This window comes from Cicer arietinum, chromosome 4 (assembly GCF_000331145.2).
Source record: "Cicer arietinum cultivar CDC Frontier isolate Library 1 chromosome 4, Cicar.CDCFrontier_v2.0, whole genome shotgun sequence".
NCBI classification, from domain to species: Eukaryota; Viridiplantae; Streptophyta; class Magnoliopsida; order Fabales; family Fabaceae; genus Cicer; species Cicer arietinum.
In genome coordinates, this window is record NC_021163.2 from 31,810,060 (window position 1) to 31,815,851 (window position 5,792).

The window sequence follows — 5,792 nt, forward strand, 5'->3', positions numbered from 1 at the left end:
AGATTTAAGATTAGAATTAAGCATTACCTTATAGAAATTCTCTTGTAAATTATTGTTTTGCAACTAATTTAATTGGTTTCATGACATGCATCTATGTCTAGACTACAAATTCATGAATTTCTCATCTCAAGCATTCGTAAAGTCCACTTCCGTTTCAAAATACAAATCGTAGAACATTTTAATATTGATCAAGTAATAAAAAACATTAAACACATAGATGATAAAAATAATTCAATAAACTCATTCATATAACTAGAGATCAAATCATAAAAATAAGGGTTTCATCTTGTTACACTCATCCATAACAAATAGGGTTTAGTTACTCATGACATAGATAAAAAAAAGATAGAGATTAGAGACGAATTACAAGAAGGATTCATCAATGATTCTTGATAAAACTGCTCCAATGACATTAGAAACGGCCGTCTTTGAGTTTCTATGCTAGGGCACAAGTCTCCCAACTTCCCAATAGTCAAAAAGATCCCTAAATAGTGAAAAATTGTGTTTTTATGAATGTTGATGCGCGTTGCGCGCCCCAGGCGCAGGATTTGCGCTCCGGGCGCGCCTGGACAGTGCTGAAAGGCTGGAAATGCGCCTCAGGCGCAGCTGGCGCGCTTCAGGCGCACAACATCTGTTGTCTGACGTATACTGCATTTTACTCCTCTTTCGAGTCTGAATTTAGTTCCGGTGTCTTCATGAAATTTGTAGATATGGATCTTAGCTTTCATTTGCAGTTGGTTTGACTCCAATTAGACATCTACAACTCCATATATGGCTGAAATACTCTACATAGGTCATGTTGATTTCTCACCAAAATTCAGCACTATACTAAAACAAAGTAACAACACAAAACTCTGAAAAATCCTTACTTAATCAAGGAAATAATAATATAAATATTTCTTTAAATCAAAGAACTAAAATCAACAAAATATATCAAATAACTCCTTAAATTAACTAATGATTAAAGATAAATATGACTAAAATCAATGAAAAATATGCATATGATGAAGAGTCATCAATATGTAAGGCTATATCTTTGACTTTTTGAGCTATAGCCTTTCTGTAAGTTGAAGTGCTAGGTCGCTTTCAACTTTTGAGAATGATGTTGACTATAGACCCATCCTCTTACATCGTACTAGCCATCCTCGTACCTCGTACAACCCATCCTCGTACCAGTTAAATCTGACATATGACGTTTATGATTAAAAAGCTTTAGTTGTTCATTCTCGGATACTGTTATAACTTCTCATCATGACTAAAAATTATGGTTACAGTGAGGATGAGTATTATGCATCTTTGAAGTTCATCCTCTGATCAAGGGTTCATCCTTTCCTCTAGTTTTGAAAACTTGATGTATTGAGTTAGATTTTTGTCCTTTTGATCTTATTGATGATTAACCTATTTTCTTATAAGAATTCACTAAAAAGCACAGATTAGTCATTAACTTCAATCATAATCTCGTAAGTAACTTTTTCATCATTAAAATCTTTTGAGAGAGATTTTGTCTCAACAATTTTCCCCTTTTTGATGATGACAAAATTCTTTAGATTATGATTTTAAATATGAAAAATTTAGAGATAAAATGTTTATGCTCCCCCTAAATCATAAGATTAATCTTTTTATAAAAATAGTTACTCCCCCTGAACATATGCCAAAGTTTTGAAACATGAATTTGAAACATAAAGAGACTTCACATTAATGAGATATATATTACAAAAGATGGTTCAAAACAACATAAACATTAACATAACATTAACAAGCATAACAAGCATAACAAGCATAAACATCATAGTCAAAACATCATAAAAGCATCATAATCTATATCCCCCTGAATTTGTCAGCAACAAAAATTATGAACCATAACATTGCTCGGAGGAGGACGCCTCGTCAGACGAGGATGATGGAGAAGCAATAGGAACAACAGAGGAAGGTTGGGCTGGTAGCTCAGGAGGATGATCTTCAGGAGCAACAGCAGGAACCAAATGTTTGGCAACCCATTCAAGAATGTGACCAAATTGAGTAATAGTTTTCTGGAAGTGATTAAAACTATGAAGCAGTTTCTTTTGATCCTTCCTAATGCTCTTGAGTAACTTCATCTGCTTGTGATTCTGCCTTTCCTCAGTCCTCTTAATGTGGTTCGAGTCATTTGTTGATCATTAACACTTGAACTTTTATTTTGAGAACTCCTAGCTTTGTCCTTAGATGAGTTATCCATCGTTGTGGCTAAAAAGGAATCAATGGAGCTGAACAGACCAGTAACCTCTGGTAGAGGTTGAGCAGGTTCTTCAATAATGGTAGCAAAGGTAGTTGTGGTTGGAGGATGAGCAGTATCCAGAGAAATTGAAATGGGGTGGGAAAGACTGAGTGGAGGTAGCATAGCGATTTCGTGCACATTTTGAGAGGTTTCCATAGGTACAATCTTTGGAGGGATTTTTGGTAGGAATTGATGATAAGACAAATTCAGATCAAAATATAATTCTTCACCATCTCTCATCAACTATAGAGAAGCTGCTTCGAAGGCATTCTCAGGTGGAGGATTGTCTTCATGAGAAGAGGAAGGATTATGAATTGGTGGAGAGTGAGGCGGTGTTGGAACCATGGAGTCACATAATGGAGATGGAGTGGGAACAGTGGCCAAGATGGATTCCTAAATGATTTGAGTAGGAGTATCCTCTGGTGGAGGTTGAGTAGTTGCTGGTTCATATAGTTGAATGGTAGAGGAGGAATGGCGAATTTTCTTTTTCTTAGATGCAGGAGGTGCAGATGATGATGATTTGAGAGGAGTAGAAGCAGGAGGTTGAAGCCTCATATGTTAACATTCTTCATAGAGAATGTGTTGTTAAAGTGAACAGATTGTTCATCATCAAGTGGGAGGTCGAAGAATTTAAAAATCTTGGTCAGGATCATCCCATAGGGAGTTGATCGACCCAACACAACAACGTTTAACATGACGCAAAAAATGATGTTCCTAGGTGGAGAGGTGTGCCAGACATCAAATGATGAATGATCAGGAGGTCAAGCTCATTGATCTTCTCAAAACTTCCAACTCTGGGCACAATAGAGTGCACACAAATGTTATACAGGATACGACACATTGGAAGAAGATTGGAAGCCACCTGAGGTTTTGGAGGTGTAATCAGAGTGTTTTGGAGGACATAGGTTCTAGTTATTTGACACTGAGAGTACCAATTTTCTGAGAAGCAATAGGCTCCTTCATCGCGAATGTCCAGAATTTGACATAATGTAGTAGGGTTGATCTCTATGTGAACCCCTTTTAGCACTATGTTGAAACCAGTGTTGCCTTTTGAACCATTGGAAGCAACATAGAAGGCCCAGACAAGGCGAGGATACTGGGGTTCCTTGATGCGTAAAAAGGATGTCCATCCAAGTTGATCAAACGTTTCTTCCACGTTAAAGCCTCCTTGATTTAGATCAGCAAGATAAATGATTTTTCCATTAACCACCGATTTATTTTTCCATTTTGAAACATAGTTATTCTCCAAGACTGGAGAATCAAATAGTTGAACATTGGCAAAATTTTTTGATGAGGAGAATGGTCGTTTAACCTTGTGTGAAGGTAATTTAGCCTTTTTAGGTGTTGAAGCTTTGGAGGTGGTTTTTGTAGGAGGTGGTTGTGGTATGAAATCTGCATAAAACGTTTGAGGTAGCGGCTAACATCATACTTTTTGGCTCCAACTTCCTCAGTATCATATTTCTTCTTTAAAGCATCCCAAACATGTTTAGCAGTATTGCTTTCGGAATTGTAGTAATCATATAAATCATCTGCAAGTCCAATTAGAGTATAATTCTTACATAAGTAATCATTATGTTTCCATTGGGTTAATTTGACAACTTTCTTATCATTTTCTGTTTGTTCACTTGTTTTTGGAACAATAGGACTGTCATCCTTCATAACGTTGACAACCTTTTTCGTGGTTAGAAAAAATAATATCTTTTGTTGCCATCGTTTGAAGTGACGTCCCTTAAACCGAAATAATTTTTTGTTGTCAGAAGCAGAAGAGCATGTCCCATTAATTTTATTAGACATAACAGTAGGAAACGTCTTAAAATTGTTATTTCTGAGTTTCGAAAAACTTTTAAAAATTAATTTATGTCACCGAAAATATTATTGGGTTGAGTCGCATACTAGGTCGCTCTCTTTAAGATGTTTCGCGACACTGTCCAAAATGTGCAAAGCAGACTATCAACCACGAAGTCCCCAGGATAAAACAGCCTAGATACTCTGTATCGAAGTTCCACTGCACCATAGAAAATCGTTCTCGAATTACACCCTCAATATGGCAGTCAAATGAATGTCACTCGTAATATAATACTAAGACCACTCGAAAGAAAGAGAAGAAGTGAGAAAGAAAGGGGGAGAAGTAGAGAAAAGCCTCATATGCGGAAAGCCTTTGGTGTGTTTTTCCAACTGAGGAGAGATCATAGAAAAATGTGCAATCTATTAGGTCAGATACACTAAGACGTGTGCTCAAATCTTGACCACAAAAACATGCGCTCCAATCTGATGAACGAGTCCACCAAGAAACGAGAAAGTAGCTAGGGTTTGACCAGAGAACTAATGCGCAAAATCGGGGGCAAGGAACTAACCGAATCAGATATTGAATGTTGACTCGGTGGAGGGTAATTACGTAATTAACGTATCAACGAGAGATAAAAACATAAGCATTCGTTTAATATTAAATAAATAAATAATTTATTAATTTTTCATATACTAAAAAATAATACACCACTTAACCCAATCCCAAAACACTACCTCTCTCCTCTCTTCCAAAGTCTAAAATATACTTTAAAGGTGTGTGTAGAAGTTGAGTTTTGGAGAGTTTCGAGGAAAGGACTATGGAGGCTAAACATGTATTTTGTTATATATTAAAAAAAATTAAAATTAATAAAAATAGATTGTTTATCATATTATTTTATTAATTATTATTACTCAAAAAGGGTATGGACTTTTAGTAACCCATATGACGTTGATTTTACGATTAAAAAAAAATGCTCAAGTCTAGTTAAGAACATTTAATTGATAAATCATATGTATGAATTTGAACAAAAAAATGAAATATAAATTATAAACGCCCACCGTGGGGCTCGAACCCACGACCACAAGGTTAAGAGCCTTGCGCTCTACCAACTGAGCTAGACGGGCCTTTTATTTTTAATTTTTAAACATCAATACTTGTATATATTCACGTTTGATTTTAAGCTTTACATTATTTTGATTGGAGGTAGGGCGCAAGCAATCCAAAATTTATGTACTTTGAACCTAAACATTTAACAAACGACACTGTGGTGTGGCTCATTGTGCACCACATGTAGTAAATTTTTTATCTTATACCCTTTTATATCTACCTCACATTTTACATAATTTATCTTTTTAAAACAAACAAAAAGTTGTCTTACCCCACAACCTTCGATTTGTACTCTAAAAACCTTAAAATTTAGATTGAATTATTTAGTATCAGATTGTATCAACCGACGTTGATACGGTAGTGTATTTTTAACAAAAAAACATAATAGAATTAATTATTTTTTTAGTCGTTTAATTTATTTTTGAAGTTTAAATTAGTCTCTTAATTTTTAAAGTATCATTTTAGTGATTTCCGTCAAAGCATATAAAAGTGTATTATATTCGAAGATGTAGCAAAACATGTATTTTATAGTTTTGATTAGGAGGCTATATAATGTGGCGAAAGAGTTTGCTCATCTTCTTCCTAAAACCTTTCTCTTTTTAATTGGGAATTAGAGTTTGAGAAAGTCACTTTGTTTTCCAAATC

The 5,792-nt window shown here is 35.1% G+C and overlaps 1 non-coding gene across 1 annotated transcript; it reads right to left on the minus strand.

The window, feature by feature from the left end:
• Positions 1–5,091: 5,091 nt before the first annotated feature.
• Positions 5,092–5,164, minus strand: TRNAK-CUU (transfer RNA lysine (anticodon CUU)). The gene has a single exon. It is a non-coding gene; the product is annotated as a tRNA-Lys (tRNA).
• Between the last annotated feature and the right edge of the window lie 628 nt (positions 5,165–5,792).